This window comes from Peromyscus maniculatus, chromosome X (assembly GCF_049852395.1).
Source record: "Peromyscus maniculatus bairdii isolate BWxNUB_F1_BW_parent chromosome X, HU_Pman_BW_mat_3.1, whole genome shotgun sequence".
NCBI lineage: Eukaryota > Metazoa > Chordata > Mammalia > Rodentia > Cricetidae > Peromyscus > Peromyscus maniculatus.
This window is the reverse complement of record NC_134875.1, coordinates 114,005,569-114,025,387: the sequence shown is the minus strand read 5'-3', so window position 1 is coordinate 114,025,387 and position 19,819 is coordinate 114,005,569. Positions and strand designations below refer to the sequence as shown.

The following is a 19,819-nucleotide window of genomic DNA, read 5'->3' as shown; positions in this document are numbered from 1 at the left end:
CAGAATTCACTCACAAGGGCAGCCACCAGAGGAGATACGAGGGACTGAATCCTAAGGCTGGCTTTTCATTAGGGCATTCTGCCATTTTTCAATTAAGACAGGGCCACCTCTTTGTTTTTGAAGTGGTGATGTGTAAAACCTCATTTTCCTTCCTTAGCACACACGCCTGTGCATTTTATTCTAATTTACTTCCACAGCCTCGGCAGAGCAGCAAAGGAACTGAGCTGGTGAGCCGCCGCGTTGCCACAGCATTCTTGGGGCTGGAATGGAAGCTGCGGCTCTGTGAGGACAATGCTGTGGAAAGGCTCCGAAGCCCAGTTGAACACACTGAGGCTTTGCATGAAAGGGCAGGCATTACTCACAGCGGCTTTGACAAAGTGAGAAAGGAGACAGAAAAGCCACGCAGCCCTTCAGCCATGGACTAGCCTGGGTGAATCAGTCAGGTTTAATCTTGAAGGCAAAGGGAGAGCTGTCTAGTGTCTCCATACACCACATTCCTTGCATTTGCTTTTTATTAAAGTGCTTTCCACACTCTTGAGTAAAAGGAGATTCCCCATCCCACTTCCTTAAGTATTATACCTAGAAATGAAAATATCCTTACTCTGACCAACAGAGTCTGTGAGAGGCCTAAGTTCTTAGCATAAGATTCTGTTTCCTGCTTGAAATATTGTTTTAGAACAAATAGCAGCTATGATAGAAAGAGCACAGGAAACATCTGTGTATACAAACAGGCCAGCTCACTAGGAATAAAAATGCATTATGCATCACAAAAGTCTAAATATTTTTATTAACAGTGTGCTAACCAAGAACTGAAAAAATAAGGTTCCCTAATAGCTTGTCCCCTTCTCTGCCATCAAATGCTTGCCTCAATATTTCATTTTATTCTTAGGAGAGAAGTAACTCTGAAATCTTATCTTAGATTTTAGCAATGAGTTTTCTATTAAAAGTTATTTCTTTTCCATCTCAGACTGAGCAAAGCTCTGGGCCAAGGAGGTTAGGGAATTTGTTTCATAAAACTGACAGCTTGGCGAGCATTCAATCACTCGGCATGCCACAGCCCAGGAGAACAAATAAGTCCTTTTCTGATGCCGCTCCAGACACATTACGATGTATGTTCCATTGCTCTATTCCGTGCTGTTTGCCTCCTGCAGTAAGGAAAAAGGAAAGGGAGCCGAAAGCACTTCGAGAAAGATGACGAGACCTGTGAGGATGTGAAATTAATCAATCATAATCTCATTTGGAAGTTGGAGGAAAAATGTCCACATCAGATATGCTATTTCAGCGGCTGGGTCTGGCCTTGCTTTGGAAAAGGCCAATACATTTGGGCCACCATCGGCCATTTTGTTGTCCTGTGCTCAGTGCTTCCGGCCATGTGCCTTTAAAAGATCTGACAGTGGCTTTGATAAGGCAGATGAAGCAAGCTTGGTGGCTGCCTTTGATAGAGGTGCTGAGAAGAGCAGGTTGTACCAGATTACAGCCTGGCTCTAATCCCAGGCATTAGAGACCAGTCACCCCCAAATCCTATACCAGCAAGAGCCCAATTTGGAACCCTCTAGCTTAATAGCCTTAATTCAGAGCAGCCCCAGAAAATAAACCATTGCAAACTGTCTTCCCTCTCCACCTCTTTTTAAGAAATTGTAAGAACTTCCCTTTCCTTTAGTACTCACGCCCCAAATTACGGTTTGAAAATTCTCAACCGACTGTGATAGCTCATGCCTGGAAACCCAGCACCAAAGATACCAAGGCAAGAAAACAGAACTGCAGTAAGTCTGAGGCTGGTCTGGCCTACATAGTGAGTTCCAGGAAAGCCAGGACTATGGTATGAGACACCGACATAAAACACAACGCAGCATAACAAAACGATCAAAAAGAGTTCTCCTGTGTGACATAGCTAATCTAAGCTGTTAGACCACAGCTACTGTTGACAAGGGTGATGAAGAGGGCATGCCGGAATTCTGGGGGCTGGCACAGGCCTCGTCTCCACTGGGGTGCTGCTGACACGGGTATGTTGTTGGTGGGACTTCTTCAAGCTGTACACTTAGTAATACATGGGTATTTTTCTGCATGTATCTCTCAGGATTTTAGACCAAAATCTGAAAATAAAAATCTAGGATGGAACATTTTGAGAGCTTTTTCCATATATATGGTGGATACTTTCAAAATGAAGCATTATCCAGAGGCATGAGCTTGTTGCCCCACTCCCTCAAATTTTTGGCCTCCTTAAATTATATGTGAACTAAAAAACCTTTGTAAAATGCTGATGCTGTGATTTAAGGTTTCACTCGATGTGTCCTTTATGCCCAGGGAAGAATATACTGTAGGCAATTTTGCCCTGATTAATGCCTGGTCCTCACAGGGTAATTCAGAAGGAAGGACACAGATAAATGAAAAGGCTCATTGTCAGCCACAGGCTTAGTTTAGGACATTGTGGTGCCCTAAAGGATTGTGTCTTTCCACAGACTCAAGTCTCACTGAAGCTTTTGTCACCCTTTGCTGTCTGAGGCCTGTGGGCAGAGGGATTGCATTATTCCTTTTTCCGCACCTTTTCCGATTTCCTCTTTTTTCTTATTTCTCTGAACTGAATTGCTCCTGGACTGACTGCTCCATTTATTCCTACTGTGCAGGGTTCAGATGCCACAAGAAGAATGAACTGGTGTTCTAAGATGAGTGTGTTGCCTCCCTCTGATGTATTTTTGAATTTGACTTTTCTTTTTCTGATGTTTAACTGATTCACCCCTCAAAATTGTACTCATGTATTGGAGTATCACAATGTACCAAGATACTTGTGATACTCCAATACATGAGTATATTGTGTAGCATTCAAATTTGATTAAATAGATCTATCTTTTCAAACAATTATTATCTCTTTATAGTAAGTGTTCAAAATCCTTTTTTTTCTAGTACTTCCCCCCCCCCAATGCTGAATGTAGATGAAGGCTTATACCAGGCCTCAAAGGGAAGAAAAATCCCTTTCATTAGCTTCTTATTTCAAGTGTTCTCCTCATCCCACCATCTACAATGTGTTTTCTGAGGTTCATTTTGCAAAAGAAATAGTTGTGATGGGGGTGGAAAGGGGAAACTTTTGAAGACTTCAAAATTGTAATTTGGTTTCAGAAGAGTTATGAATAATGGAGAGCTACAGTCACTTTAGAAATAAAGAGCTGAATGGCTGAATGCTGATGATGAGCCAGCTTTTTTGGTACTCCTACAAAAAGAAGCCTTTTCTAAGCACGATTTCAAAGATGTAGAAACATACTATATAAAGAAACTGTTTTTATCACCCAGGACCCAGTTTAAAATAGTCCTGTGTTCATGAAAGATCTGCAAGTCCTAGACTCTGGCAGGATCCAAAGGGTTTGTTCACTAAACCTGACATTCACCTGAAATGTATCAACAAGGCCTCAGAAGGGCAGGGTAACAAGGAATCTAGTGTCTGGGGGAGCAGAATGGAGTTTTTAGGCTCCTATTCCAAGAGAAGCATTTCATCTGGAAGCAAGAAGATATGTGAAAGGGCTTGGGATATGTTCCTGCCTTTCCTATTCCCAAACTCCCTTTCTGCTTTGTGGTGGCATCCCTATGCCAAATCCCCAGGCTGAACTGTCTCCATTCCTCCCGCCCCACCCAGTTCAGCTGTCCATGTTGCAATGCTTCCCTTGGAAAGGGGTGGGGGATGAGACACTCATCCTGGTTTGCTGGGACTGTCTGGGTTTTGAAACTGAAAATCTCATATCTTAGGAACCTTTCTCAATCAGGGGGAAAAAATAGGACAGATGGCCAGTCACGCTAGTGGTAGGCCACCAGCCAACTCCCTCTTATTAGCTGGGCCTGGTCAAAGCCTGAACCAGCAAGAACATTTGCATGCCAAAGCTTTTAAAGAGGCTGGCCTACTGAGAAAAAAATGTATGTATTTGTAAAGTCTATTTAAGGCTGCTAATGAGAGGTATTCTTGATTACGTCCCTGTCTGTCCAATTTGGTTATGACCCTGAGGAGTTTTAAAAGACTCTTCTGACCTGTTCATTTTTTTTTACCATATTTTATTCAGAATTAGGGTCTCAAATAGTGACATGGGTCACTGCAAGATTTTATGACCAATAACCTAAGACTAGGCTTCCATTATTCCTGACTGCAAATGGAAAGAGGTGTTGCGCAGATACCCCCTCTCTCCCTTATGAGTTCCCCAGCCCACCAAAGGGCCTACCAGATAGAAACCAGGATGTCTCAAGTTTCTTCTAACTCCCAGCCATTCCCAAGTCCCAGAGTTAGTCTATTAAATTTTGTTCTGGATTTAAACCTCACCCCAGCAACCTGGGTCATTATTTTGCTTCCATTATTTCGTGTCTCCCTTCTTGGATCACAGAAATGGGGTCTGTTTGTTACACACACACACACACACACACACACACACACACACACACACACACACCCCTTCCCCAGCTTTCACCCTGGTCCATTCCCCACCAGGAGAAAGATCAAAGACATAAGTTACACAGCATTATTGGCATCCTTAAAACTGCTAAGGATGAAGTCCAAGTTCTTGATCAACACTTCATCAACAAGAACCATTATGATCTGGGCCTGGCCACCTTTTCTTTGCATGGCTCTATACCTACCTTTGGCCACCTTGGTTTCCTTATCCACAAAGGAAAATATATGTTTCTAACAAGTAATTCTGGTCAGGTTCTTTCAATTTATCTTGGATTTAGAGGATGTGCCGTCTCTCACCTCCAGCTTCTGAATGTTGGGAAGTGATAAATGACAGGGTAGAGCATTGAGCGTGGTCTTCCATAGAAAGAAAGAGGCAAGCAGTGCATTAGAAGTAAGCACAGCAACGTCTCCTGTGGATGGAAGGTGAAGAGCTTCGTGCTCCACATCCCGTGAGGGAGCTGAAAGCAGAGGGAGTTCCTAAAGGAAGGTGGGCTCAGCCTCAGTGAGTGGCAGTGGCTAGGAAAGGTTGGAGAGGGCCAGGCTCTGGGATTTAAAGGCGTCTGCACTGGCTGATCTCACTTAGGAGCAGGTAGTACAGAATTAAATGGTAGGAAGGGGAAAGTCCTCAAAAGCACATGACTTTCACATTTTGCCACCAACTAATGGGGACAGACACCCTATGACAAAGGAAAGGAGGCCCCGAGAACTTGCTCTCTGCCTCTAGATGCTATGGGCACACTGGCAGGAGCCAGGAAAAGCTAAGCTGTCAGAGATTAGGATTCAAATGGGCGTTAGGAAGTGCCGCCTGGCTCAAGAGAATGAATGTTGGTATGAGACCAAGCCACAGGAATGACACATGAGTTCTGCTCTCAAAACACAAAAACCAAAATCAAAAAAGAAAGAAGAAAACAGAGGGCAAGACACAGAGAGGGACGCAAGCAGGCATCGATTCTCTTGGGGGAAAAAAAAGAGAACAGATTTGTGCATACTTAGAAAAGAGAAGAGAATTCCACATTGCTTCCATATTCCCAAGAAAAATGCCCTTAGCACTTCCTTTTATAAGAAACTGTAGCAGTGTCTTTCCACCTGTCATAAAAAAATAAAAAAAATAAAAATAAAAATAAAAAAAACCAAGAGGAGCCTCAATATTGTTTAAACTAGTACTGCTCAAAATACTGTTGATCAAGAGTCAACAAGGCCACATCCGGCTTTTTAGCCCCAGGGCTTGCAAGCTTTTGCCCTCCCAAATGGACAGACTGTCATTAGTGGGGAGGACTAAGGGGGAAGGGAGGAAAACCTAGTTTCCTTATCTGTCTTACTGGCTTCCCTCATCTTCTTTCCTAGCTAAGTATTCTGTCCCCATTTGATCACAGACAGCAGCAGATGGGTCAGCAAATGGGTCACTCTGGCAGGGTGTGCCGTGACTCACCAGGGTGCTCAGGCCATTCCTAGAGACCTTGTCTCTTCCTTCATCCTGTGCCTGGCTTTCCACAACACCCCGTCACCGTCCCCAAGCTGCTCACTGAAAAGCCCAATACTTTCTAGAACAGTTGTCAGAGGGAGTCACCAAATTCAACCGCTACCCAAGCAAAGGTGGGACTAGCAGAAGGGGCGGCTCCCTAGCACAACAGCAGGAAGCAAGTTTCTCTCAGCTGCTCTAAGCCAGGGGCTGCTGCCATCTGCAGCATGGGGTGGGGGTGGGGGGTGGGGGATGATTCCAATGCACACTGGAGCACACTGGGCTCCCAGGAAAGGGTGGACTGCTCTGGAGGAGGGGGAGGAAGACTCAGCATGCTACAGAAAACAGAGAGCAGAGAGGAAGAGTAGGGCCCAGGATCAGTGCCGTCCGGTATTGCTCCATCCAGTGCAGTTGCTCCTAGCCCCATGAGGAGAGGAGACTTAATACTTCAGGCCAGGGGCACGTTAGCCACCTTTCTGGTGCTCATGGGTGACAGCTACTAGAATGATCAATGCAGCATCGTTCCATCACTGAGGAGAGTTCTATTGCACGGGTGTCTAAGATCCAGGCTCTACTGTCTATGGGCAGTATGATCTTGTGCCAATTCCTAATCTTCTCGGAATCCCGAGCACTTCTCTGTGAAATGGGGCTTCAAATACCCACCTAACATGGAAATCACTTAGTACCACTGCCCAACCTGTAACAGGTGGATGTCAGGGAGTGTTGCTGCTCTTGGGATTTTCTGGTGGATCATCTACACTACGACGGGTAGATTCAGTGCTTCTATCACAAGTTTCAGAGCTTGTGTAAGCAGCTGCCATTGACAGGACAAAGCAAGGGTGCCACGCGGAAGCAGAGTCTACTTCTTGCTAGCAGGCCCAAGAGGTGGCATCCTGACCCAGAAGAATGAGAGATTTGGAGTTAGTCATTCTTGAAGGCAGAAAACCTCATTTGGTGAGGGGTGAGGGCCTTCTCTTTTTCCTTCCCTCACTTGTTTCCTCCTCTTCTTCCTCCTCTCCCTCCTCCTCCTCCTCTCTCTCTTCCTCCCTCTCTCCCTCTCCCTCTCCCCACCTCTCTCTATGTCTGTCAACCTTTCTGTCTTTGTCATGAAACCTCATAGTGGCTGGAACAGCTAACGTAATGACACCAGACTTCAGGGATTTTTCCTACCTAGAAATATGCTCAAGAAATATTGAGGCCTTCTGGTTAGTTCTTACCACCCTGACTTGCATATATGCTAAATATAACCCATCCCAGAACAGTTGTCCAAACCTGGAAACAACCTATCAGGACTCCTCATTGCAGGCCAGTCAGGAGATCTATGAGAAGGGATTAGGAAAATGAAGAGAGAGCTTCAAGTGTGAGGTTTTATTTTAACTCACCAGGAACATATTCTTCAGCTGGGAAGACGCTACCTGAGAAGCCCTTTAGCAAAAGGAAGCTGGCACAGGCCCATGGAATAGCAGTTAAGCACAAATCAGTCACAGCAGGGCAGAGGCCAGGCCAGGCCAGGGGGCATACTTTTGAAGTTTGTATTCATAGCGGTGGTGGGCAGAGCTGAAGAGAAGGTGAAGAACATTTAAGTCAATGGGAACAGGCGGCAATGCTGGCATTTAGAAACCAGAGATAAGGGTGAACGCTGCATGCGCAGATGTCAGTGTGTGATGCCCTCATATTCCTCTGAAGAAGTGAGTCCATCTTTCATATGGGTTATAGGAAGAACCAGCTCTCTATGGGTCAGAGATCAGGAGAGTTGAGTAATGGACTTGCAGTAGCAGCCCCAGGTCCCTTGCTCATGTTTTATTCTGTTTTGTTTTGTCCTTCACAGTTCAGGAAGTTTAACAAAGGCTACCCTTACTGATACACTGTCTCCTGGGGAGAATCCCAGACTTCTTAATATTGTAGATGAACAGCATGTTTTCCTAAGGAGGATGGGGGCTGAAGAGATGGCTCAGGAGTTAAGAGAGTGTGCTGCTCCTGCAGAGGACCAGAACTTGGTTGCTAGCCCCTACAGTGGGCAGCTCACACGGCCTGTAACACCAGATCCAGGGGCAGCTGATGCCTCTGGCTTCCAGGGGCACATTCACTTACATACACATCCACATACATAAAAACTAAACATAAGACACATCGATTTTAAAATGCAGTGTACAGGCTGAAGAGATAGCTCAGTCAGTAAAGTGCCTGTACACAAGGACTTCATTGGGATCCCCAGAAGCCACAGACTAAAAAAGAAGAGCATGGTGGCGTGCATGTGGAATCCCAGAGCTGGAGAGGCAAAGATGGGGGGACTCCGAAGGCTCACTGCCCAGCTAGCCTGCTTGCTTGGTTAGCTCAAGTCAATGAGAAAGTATGTCTCAAAAGGCAAGGTGGATGGGACCTAAGGAATAACAGCCTAGGTTGTCTTCTGGCCTCCACATACACACACAAGGACAATAAGACAATAATAACACACACACACACACACACACACACACGCATGCACGCACGCAGAGACGCACACATGGGAGCACATCTCACTCTGGTACACACAAGTACACATACACACAAAAATAGGTGACAGAAGAATTAAACAACTTTTGATTTTGTTAAATAAAGATGTTAAACACGAAATGCCATTGGCTATCTTGATCCATTGTAAAGAGATTTTTAACACTAAGAAAAATGGACAGTTCTGCTGACCTCAGGTCCATCTACTTAGCTACTAAGAGTGTACACCAAGCTGGAAGTCCTGGACTGGGTGTATCCTATCTGGAAGGGCAGAAAAGAATCCTCTTTCTCTTCTTCAAATTAAAAAAAAAAAACAAACAAGTTATGAGCCACAAAAGATCTTAAGACAAATGATCTCACACTGTTATTTTCACATTCAGTAATTTCATATTCAGTGTGAAGGGTTAGTGAGGTTTGTTTTTTCATGAAGAGAAATTGCAGCCAGAGCTAATTGCTCAATCTGAAATGTAGCCATGCATTTCTGTGATGAGCTGTTGAAGAGGAAACAGTAATGTTGCTGAGTTTTAGCAGAGGAGAGCATTGTATTAGAAAAAATAAATGCAAATTAATAGGAAATATAGCCCTGTATGGTCTTCAAAGCCCTGCTATAAATAGTTAAAAGAGTACCCACACTTTGAGCTTTCCTTGACATTTGTCTCATTTATAAAATGCAAAAGGAAATACATCAGTGCAGGTTCAGCCCATTCCCATCCATTGATTTGTTAGCCAATCAATGGCTTCTGTGATATGAAAAAAAAATAATAACACAGGTTTCTATGACCCTTCCCAAGTGGGGCATGTTCAGCTAAGGTTAATAAAGAGAAAAACATCAAGGACCATCTGGAAAACAGTCTTCCGGAGTCACAAAAGATAGTGGCAGCCTTTGCCCATCCTGCTATAAATAAGTGTCTCAGAAAAAGAAAAAAAAAACCCGCTATTTTCAAATCTGTTTCTACTTAATACAGCTGCAATAGAGTTTATTTAGCCTTTTCCTATAGCAGGAAGACTGTTTGCATTTTTATGACAAGGGTCTAAATGTTTTTCACAGCCATTTCCATTGCCATTATTTTGAGGAACAACATACCACTCAGACCTGTCTGTTTGCTTCTGGAGCACACACCAGTGGCCCCAGTGGCCTCTGCACCATGCCACCAGCCTCCAAAGCCCAGATTTATGATCCTGCTTCCTCTCCCAGTGTTGCAACCATCACCCAAATCCTGATCTGCAAGTGCTGGCAGCTCAGTATGACCAAGTGTCTCCTGCTGCAAATCAATTATTTATCCGCCTGGGTCGAGCACATTGTGGATCACTGCCAGCTTATTGCTTTTCCCTTTCCAACAATAGGGAGGACTCAAGACACTCTTTATTAGAGGCTGGAACTCACCAAGGAAGGTGGCCTGCTACCTTGGCAAGTCAGTAAATGCTCACCTTTCCATCCTCCCACACTGGCTAAGCCTGCCAGGGAGTCCTTCTCTATGTGACATTATGAATACCACAGATACTCTGTGGAAAAGATCAGCCTGATTGGAGTGGCTACAAAATATACCATCTTCCACTGATTTCCTTTCTGAACACCTGCCCCTCTGCTAGTATACCTGTACAATCTTTCCACTCTCAGAGACTGGTATGGCCAGGGTGAGCTGGGAACGTTTTCCTTGTATACAGAAGGATCCACCCCTCTGTCTTTTGCTTTCTACATAAGGACCAGACATGGATTTAACTCACAATAAATACCTTTCTGGAACATGCACATTTCCTATTTCTAGGCTTTCAAGGGACTATCAAAAAAAAGTTGTGGCTCAGGGTTTGTCTTGGTGATAATTGGTCATGTCTTCCTGCTACCCAAAGGACCTCTGCTGGCATCTTTTTCCTGGAGGAGTTTCTCAAACAGAGGCGTTCCCGCACAGAAACAACCATGGGAGGGTCAAGGGGGCACTTCAGTCCGAAGATCCAGCAATTGTGGCAACTGTACCACCTTTGCACCACTGGTTCTTGTTTTCAAGAGTACTAGAAAATACAGAATGTAGTGGTGGCCAGAAGGGATATCGCAGTCTGAAATGTGGTGAAGCAGAGTGCTCCTAAGTCCAGTACAGGGCTAAATCCATTGGCTCTGAATTAAGCTGCTACAGGAAAAAAGAACAGTGGAAGGAGTGGCAGTTGAAGAAAATGTCTAGTGGCTTTGATGTCATACCTGGAATCAGGTGTGTATGAAAAATAATTAGGGAGAATAAGCCTGTTCTCTTAGGCAGAAAAGTTACAAGTTCCCACAACATGCCCTCTAATTACCTATGAGTTATTCAATTGCCTGCCTTTAAAAGTTCTATTTTTTTAACCCACCCTAGTACTTAGAAATCATATAGATACTTGCACAATTAAATGAAGCACATGACCCACTTCCAACTGCTAATTAATCACCCTCCCCCCCCCATTGAACTGCATATATAAGATTCAGAGGAGGGACATTGTGTCTTTGATTATTTCAAATTGAATTTTCTGAAAACCACAAATTACTTATTAAATTTTGCTCTAGACCAGTGGTTCTCAACTGTGGTGATTTTGTCACAAATGGGCCATTTGGCAAGGTTCAGGATAGAGGAAGGGGTGATGCTACTGGTCTCTGGTGAATAGATGTCAGGAAGATTTCTGAATATCCTACAGTACACAGAACAGTCCCCACAACAAAGACCGGCTTGCCCCCAAATGTCAATAGGGCCAAGAAGGAGATACTACTCCCAATAAAGCTAAAGATACTTAAAGATACACATATAATCATGGCAGTCAACAAAAGGGGAAAATTTTACTTTCTTCCAAAAATCTAAGGTTAGTTTATATATGTGTTGACTCAGGACATATGTGCTGTTTTTCCACATACATGAGAAAGATTTTCAGCCAGTATATTTGAACAGTAAAGAAATACCACCACTATGGGCATTTAAAGTGCGTATTTCACCAGTCTAAATAGATGGAAATTAATATCTCATAAAATAAAATGATTGTCTAGTTATGTTCCATACAAAACCAAAATCAATATATTGTGTCTCACTTAAACTGCAATTAGGGTTCTTTCTTTTATAAGAACTAAAACAAGGAAATGACATCCTTTTCCTTTTCTTTTCTTTTTCTTTCTTTCTTTCTTTCTTTCTTTTTTTTTTCTTTTTTTTTTTTTTGCTAGCTGGGAACACCCTTCTGAGCATGAGGCATCAAAAAAAAAATAGACAAAACCCTTTTTTAAAAACCAATTTTTCCAGTTCATTATAAGCTTCTGGAATCATTTCATTTGATTCCTATAGATTCAATCATTCTTTAGTGACCAAAGCATGCAGCTCATTCTCTCGGTTATGCTTGTTTGGCTGTCCAAATGCCCTCACAATTGGGATGATGAATAACATGCTTTTATCCCACTGTACCAATATATAGTAGCCAAAGAATTCCACAGAACCAAGATAGGAAGTTCTGTCTGGTGTGTGTGGTGGTGGGAAGTTTGGAGGAGGACATTTCAGCCAATTTTCTTTCAAAGGATTGTAAAAGCAGGTGCCGGGATTCCTTTAGTTCTCGAACATTCTATGTGGATCTGCAGTGCCCCCAGTTTGGGGGATGGGGGATGACTAGGGAGAATAGACCATGCTCTTCAAGTCAGCTTAGATTTGCAGGGTTGAATTGTGAAAGACAGGTGGGCTGACAGATACATCGGTTGGGCTCTTCCGGGCCTCTGCTTCTTTCTCTGAATTAGAAGGCAAAAGTGGCCATACGTACAAAGACAAAAATAATATCAACAACAAAAAAAGCCTCAACACACCCAGTCTTGGCTGCCAGCAAGGCTTGCTCTGTTGCTGAAAAAGAACAGTTGCTCTAGTGCAGCTGGAGGAGCTTTTCCAGGGAACTGGTAATACCCTGGCTGTTAATGAATTATTTTTCGCCAGAATGTCGGATTCTTCCTGTGCTCCAGTAAACAGTCTGCTTCTGCCATGGGAAACAAAACCAGCTCCTTCCGAGGAGCTTGAGGAGGTCAGCCAAGGGTTCCCTGTGGGGGCAGCGCCCTCAGGAGCCAGAGCCACAGGCGCCTGACCTATAAATCACCACAGTCCCAAGTTCATTATTCCATCCCTCTCCCATCTATTCATGCCTTGCCTAGCACCCAGGGAAGGGCCCAGGAATGTGTGGCTGAGATGACCCCACAGTGCCAGCTGAAATCCTTCTCCCACTCCTGGGGGTTTCTTTCCTCAGGTAGCTTTATCTGTGGGACTATTGGGGTATTCAATATTGTGTTTCTTTCAAATAATTCTGTGTTCCTTATAGAAACTGGATGTCTTTGTTATTGCTTGTATGAAGCTGTCAAAAGATGACTGAGTGTGGGTCTTCTTTTCTTCTTTAAGGATGGCCCCCAGCTCCCAAATAACCCATTTTCAGCATGAGGATATCCACTTGGCACATTATTCTCCAAGCACAAATCCCTGAGAAAGATAGTCCTTTCAGCTGTTACTAGGGCAGGTGGGGGAAAAAAAGCAGCGGTGTGGGCAGGAGATAACTCTTTCAATTGAGAGCACAGGCTGGGTGTTCTGGAGAAGTGAGACCAAAAGAAAGAGAAGAGGCCATTTTGTTCAAGCTAGCCTAGCCTTTCCGCCCCCCCCCCCCCCCCCCCCGCCTTGGTTTCTGCATTAGGTGTTTGCAGCCCACACTTCTCAGAGCAGGCTCACGGGCATGCCTGCTGGAGAACTCTCTAAATGGAACCTCAGTTACTGAAAATCACAATCGTCTAATGTCAGCCGCTGTGCCTACCGTGTCAGCACAAGGCCTCCCTTCCCATCTGCCGTGGAGACAGAGGTATTTAGCTCCCCGCTCCCCAGCACATTTGGGGGTGCTATGACATGACAAAATTGGTGGGTAGTGTGCTCCAGAGCACTGGTGTCTGATCAAAATAGATAAGCAATGTACATTGTACTAGTAATCACCTTAAAAAATAAAATAAACAAGCAATATTAATTTTATATCATTTAACCAATATATCCAAAATATCATTTCACCATGACATCACAATATAATTTCAAATGATTTATGAGCTATTTTATATTCTTTTTTGTAGTCTTAGAAACCCAGTACATATATTATACTTATAGCATACCTTGTTTGGGACAAGCTGTCTTTCAAGCACTGCATAGCTATATGTAGCAATCAATGGCTTATGTATTGTACAGTACTCATATAGAAGGTTTCCATGACCATTAAGAATTCCTATTAGTGCTGAGCTGAAAGGCTAAAAGGCCATGGGAAGGGCAGTGACAGGCGTAAAAAGGGTGTGCTCCAAAATTCTCATAAGTATGGAATTGTTAAAGCTGATGATAACAATAGAAATGGAAACTGTGAAGATTGGGGTGTTCTTGAAGCCTAGGGGAGATTAAAATGGGCATTTAAGAAATGCACAGAAAAGATGTATGATCTGAAGGTTTGTATGTGTCCCCTCACCAGAAACTCCTATGTCAAAATCTTAATCCCCAAAGTGATTGGATTAAGGGGTGGGGGCCTCCAAAAATGATTAGATCATGAGAGCAGAACCCTCATCAAAGGGACTATGGCCTTTATAAAAAGAGACCCCAGAGGGCAGGCAAGGGAATCAGTGGGAGAGCACTTTCCTAACATGTACAAGGCCCTAATTCAGTCCCTAGCACCAGAGAGGAGAGAGGAAGACAGACAGAGACAGAGAGAAACATCTAGAGAATTCACTTTTGCCTTCTGTCATGGGAGAGCACAATGAGAAGTCACTTCTATGAATTTTAAAAGGCCCTCACCAGACAGTGAGTTTGATAGCAAATTGATTCTGGATTTCTCAGTCTCTGGAACTGATAAATTTTCATTACTAAAATGCTTGTAGCCCAAACTGGCTAAAACGGATCATGCCTACATTGCAGAGGCTGCTCCATAGCTGTGAGGAAACCAGTAAGTACCACCACCGTGGTACTCTAGGCAGTTGCTCGTTGAACTACCTCCATCTTACCTACTCTGGTTTGTTCAAGGCAGAGGCTTCGAAAGAAAATCCCCAAAACCAAGTACATCTTCCAATAGCAATCGCCAGCTAGCAATCTAATTTGGTGAATCAGATACAGAAACGTGATCAAATTACATGTGCCTGTGTCTGTGCCTGTGCATTTGTGTGTGTGTGTGTGTGTGTGTGTGTGTGTGTGTGTGTGTGTGTTGTGTGTTCTTGGCAAGATAGAGAAGAGGGGTCATGTGTGAAATCCAAAAGTACTAATGTGCCTGCCAAAATGCCCTTCTTGCCAGCTGCCATAAGAGGACAGAGGAGCGGTAGACTCAAGAGGCTCATCAAAAATTGAGAGTCACAAAGGAGAGGCCATGGGTGCAGAAAGAATGAGACGATGGCACCCAGGCAGATGATCAGGTGGGAGGGAGAAGTGGCAATCAGAGGCATTCTCCAAAGACAAAGAGCTTCCAACTCTACAGCAAGGATGTCACCCAGATCCCCAAATCAAGCTGAATTCAGAAGCCCACACAAGCTTTTGTGCAGGGGGAAAGGGCAATTAGCCATCTTTACCCTCATAGAAAGCCTCATTCTCTGAGGTCCTCCTCATATTCCAATCAGAGGGGTGGCAGTCAGAAGCCCCTCGTTTACGAATTTAAATATTGGCTCTTTGGTGGCTCTGGAATCGCTAGGGTCTAAAGGCTATCATATGATTGGAAGGGGGTTTACAGATTTGCATAGCAAATCCCCTCCTCATATTTATTTAGTGTTTGAGAGGTAGTAAAGAATCAAAACTCCCTCACCTACCATTTGGTCCCACCATGGACCTCGGTCATCACAGTTCTCTTATCTTCATAATGCAATTAAATTGTTCTGGCTTCACAGTCTCACATAGGTGCTGTAGGGATTAAACCCGGGCTTGTGACAATGGGGTTCAAACTGGGGCATGACACTAAAAGCTATGAGTCCACATCAAACATACAGACCTCTGGATTTCTTCTGCTCCATCTCCATCTCCATTGACAATGATTGATGGCTCCCTCTCCGCCACTGTTCACTCCATTGACTCCATCATTTGGTCACTCAACTTTCATTTATCTAGTAACAATAGGTCTTGGGGTTCTTAAATGAAAGGGCACCATGTGAAGTAGTCAGGAACTGGTTTGGATCTACTTGGCACATATGTGTGCAGCACAGGTCCACTGGTAGGTTCTCCCCTGACACACACACACACACACACACACACACACACACACACACACACACACACTAATTAGGTGCCATATTTTATAAAGGAGGTATGGGTTGAGGACTCTGGCCTTTGGGAGAGATAAATAAGGGGCTTTGATCAGGGGCAGAGAGAAATATTGTGTTTTAAATCATAACTACCAAAGTCTGGAATCAGATCAGGACCGACAATTTCTCTGAGAATTATCTGTTAAATAATGCTTCACTGGGGTCACAGAGTCACTGAGAAGGTTTGCCACATATTCTGTGACTGGCAGACAGGGCAAGAACAAATGTTAGCTTCCTTTCCAATTTATTTCCCTCCACTTCCCTCCTCCCCACTAATCTAAGGATTGGGGAGGAGCCAGAGAACAGACACTTGCTATTTTCTTCCCGTAGCTTCAGAGCACGCCATGTGTGTGGCTGTCTGCACATACAGAACAGCTCCATTCCGGCTCAAAGGATTTGGGAGACCAGTACTCTCCCCAGTCCTGGGGTCACTGGAGCTAGAATCCTCTGGCTTCTGGCATTGAAGCTCTCCAGGCCACACCAGCTCACACATTTCCAAACCTACCGGCTTTTTGTTGGTTGGTTGGCTGGTTGCTTTTTGTTTTGCTTTGTTTTGTCTTGTCTTGTTATTTCTGCTCTGTTTTCTGTATAAAAGATTTTGTAGTTGGTTTTATACTTCTTGCCTAAGTGCCCATCAACCTGCTCTCAAGCAAGCAACTGGCACCACCTGGGAAACAGCTTTCTCATTTGTTCTAGGGATGAGCAGGTTTTCCTGGACCAAATCTCTCTGCAGGTGGTCCTACATTCTTTGAATAATAAAGGAGCCCCCTTAGGTAGGCCTGAATGACCCCCTGAGTTGGTGCCAAAACAACCAGTGCCTCCCTGCCCCACGGTTTCAAACTGATGGCTCAAAGTGCCTGGGCCACCTTGAGTATGCATGCAGTGGGCATCTGTCAGGCTGAGAAGGGGATGGATAGCCATTGGCAGAATACAGTGTATCTGTGGGGAGGTGGTGAAGCTGTAACTGGGGAGTAACTTCCCTGAGCTCCTAAGGGCTAGAAGAACTGTGATGCTATCAGGCTTATGGCTTATGAATCTGTGCCTTTGGGCCCATCTTTGCTTCTGCGAGAAAATATGAACAAAAAGCAGGGAGCGGGTGCATAGTGCCACCCTGGGGAGGGGCTCCCTGCCCACTAGCCTCTCTGCTGTCCCCCTGGTACACTACTGTAACAAAGGCTCTACCACAACACGTTTTCAAAGTTAGCTGAAGTCCCTTGGTCTACCAGCACACAATTGCGAGGATTAAAAAGGAGACAAGGAAAGATAGCTAGAAAACGTTGGGAAAGAGACCCTGGGAAAGCACCGAAAATCTTGCCTGATGCAGAAAAGGCTACGAACTGTTTTCTCCCTGCTGGCTGCTTTTCTCTGTGTTCTAAAGAGAACCTCCCAAAATTGGCTAAATAAAGGGATCACACCAGAGGATACGAGATAATGCTAAACCAACAAAAACAAAGACCAAACGAAACAGAGTGAGCCAGGAGAATACGCGGTTATCAAAACTTTGTTTGGCTGTATCTATTTATCATCGCTGCACACCCGGGCTCTGCGGAATATCATTCTGTTGATGTCACTTATCCTCAGCAAAATATTTACATATCCTTAAAAACGCCAGATGAGGGAGGCTGGCCCTCTCGCTGCCGCAAGCCGCCTCTCAAGCCCATTGCCAGGTCCGGGGCAGCCCAGAAGGTTGAGGGCATAGGGGTGGGTGGTACCGGCGGATACAGGTAAGAGCTACCAATAGTTGTAGGAACGCGGCCCCCAAACGCTGAGCCCTGCCCAGCCTGCCCACTTCTCCTCTACCTGGCTCTGCAAGAAGCAGCCACATCCCCGATATGATATGGTGTCAGCGCCTTCTCCTCCTCCTCCCCTCCCTTTCTCATTGATTAAGTTCCCAAACCATTGTTAAAGCTGGGTTGCCTCCTTTCAAAAATGGGCTAAATTCGTCAGGCTTCTCTCCTCCACAAGAGGAATATTCACAAAAGTTTGGCAGTCAGAGGGGAAGCTGACTGAGTGCCATGGGGCGGGTGACAATTCGCTCTTCCCAAAGCCACCGTCTTCCTTCATGCCCTATCTGTCTCTCCACCCATCCGTCGTGCCCCAAGCCTACTCCACTGACTTCGGATAGGGAAACACAAAGCAGCAGCTGTTTGGCAACATTTCGACCCCTCGCCAACAACTGTGATGGGATGCCGTTTCCCCACCCAGGCGGAGCTTATCCTGAACAATAGTAGGGCTTTAAATGGCAAACAAGCAAACACACGGAGCACAACCCGAGCCCCGGAAAAAAAAAAAGAGAGAGAGAGAGCTAACACGCAGAGAGGCAATAACTCCCTCCGCAGCAAAAGGCGCCACTGAAATGCACGCGTTGAAAAAAAAAAAAAAAAGGCAGCGACAACGCTGCTTGGTGCCTAACATGGCAGAAAGCCGGAGCTGGTGCGGCCACCCTGGGTCTGGGCATTGGGGGGCACCGGGGCTCCCGGGTCGCCGACGCGCACTCACCCTGCTCCAGCGGGATGCGGGACTAGCTGAGCGGCACAAAGAGGATCCCAGCACGATCTGGCAAAACCCAACTTTCCACCCGGCTCGCCAGGGCCGCCAGATACGTCAACAGAATCCATCTTTCGAAGGGCCTGGAAGGCGCCGGGTTTTCCTGGCTGGGGCAGAATGGCAGATACCGAGACAAGCCCGGTGCGGTGCCCCGGCACGGAGTGCGTCGCGCGCCGCCCTCTGTGCCCAGTGCCAGAGCGGGTGGCGGCCTGAAACCCACTTCGGGAGGCCCCCCGCCCCACCACCCGCGCTGCCTTTCCGACTGTCCCCGGCCGGGCCGGCCAGTGCGTGGCGCCGGCTAGCGGGAGCCGGGCCTAGGCGCGCCGCACAAGTGGTGGCCTCGGCCCGCGTCCCCGCCCCCGCCCGGCCCTCCCCGCTGGCCCCGGCCTCCGGGCGCTGTCCTGCCCCCCGGGAGCAGGCAGGCCCCTCCCCGGGCGCCGGGCTCCGCCAGGCGCACCCAGCCCAGCTTGCCCCCTGCGTCCCGGTGGCAGGTCTGCCTGGGGAGGGCGGGGGTGACCCCAGCCCGCACCAGGACGCCGCGGCCGCTACCTCGCGATCGGGGCCGCCGCCTCCAGGAAGCCACGGAGTGGTCGTCGGTGTGGGAACTCTCTTGGCCGCCTCGCCGCCGGCCGCCTGGAGTGGGTGCACAGCGGTGGGAGCCTCCGCTGCCACTGTCACCAAGCCGCTGTCGCTGCCGCCGCTGCCGCTGCCGCTGCCGGTTGTGCGTGTGCGTGTGTGCCTGTGTCCCAGCGAGTGTGTGTCTGCGTGCAGCGCTTGGCCTTTACTATATACACCAAGGGGTGGGAGGAGGCGGGGAAGGGGAGGGCTTGGGGGAGGTGGCGGAGGAAGGGGAGCAGGAGGGGGGCGAAAGGGTACCCAAGGAGGCGGCGGCAGAGGAGGGACAGGTGATCTCGCCCACGGGGAGGGCGTGGTTGTGGGCGGTGCGGGGTGACAGAAGGCTGGGGAGCTAGAGGAGAGGGGTGTGTGTTGGGAGGACGGGTTGGGAAAGCCCGGAGGAGCCGGGATCCTGCTGCTTCCAGGAGAGCTGGGGACCATTCTAGACCTTCTGATGAAAGAGAGAGAACAGAGCCCTGAGAGAGAAAGTGTTTGGGTGATGGAAAGAGGGGCGTGAGGAGGAAGGAGCAGCCAGCTACCACCTTAACGTGCCCCAGGAGATCATGGTCTAGGTCCAAGGCAGGACATTAGCGAAGAGAAAATTAGTCCAGCAACAAAATATCATTTGCAAATAAGATATGAGTCACATATTAATCTAACATGTATTATGCACCTAGTGTTTGTCGGATACTGGGCTATGTAAAAGCTGGAGTTACAGACATGAGGAATACATGTTGGTGATTCATAAATAAAAAGTATGAATCAACAATATTACTGATCATCAAAATTTATTTAAGTCTAAATCCTTTAAAAAAATGTTTTAAGAAGGCAAAAGGAGTTTCTGCATTGGTTTAATGAATCTCAAAGTGGTATAGGATTTTGTCTCCGTGTTAATCAAAACAGGATGATGATATTTGAATGAGAATGATATAACAGGAATTACTTCAACCAAATCAGAGAACAGTATGCATCTTGCAGTCCTTTGTGTGCTCAAACCCCTTCAAGCCTCAACATT

General features: G+C 46.2%; 1 protein-coding gene across 3 annotated transcripts in view; it reads right to left on the bottom strand.

The window, feature by feature from the left end:
- The window catches only part of Rai2 (retinoic acid induced 2), a 64,032-nt gene extending 45,057 nt beyond the window's left edge, over positions 1-18,975 (bottom strand). The window contains exon 1 of one of the 3 annotated variants that reach the window (XM_006973227.4): positions 18,739-18,975. The gene's annotated coding sequence lies outside the window, so the exon portion shown is untranslated. Of the gene's footprint in view, positions 1-18,141; positions 18,517-18,738 lie in introns of those variants that run through there. The other 2 variants (XM_076562610.1, XM_006973228.4) reach the window with 2 other exon arrangements.
- Between the last annotated feature and the right edge of the window lie 844 nt (positions 18,976-19,819).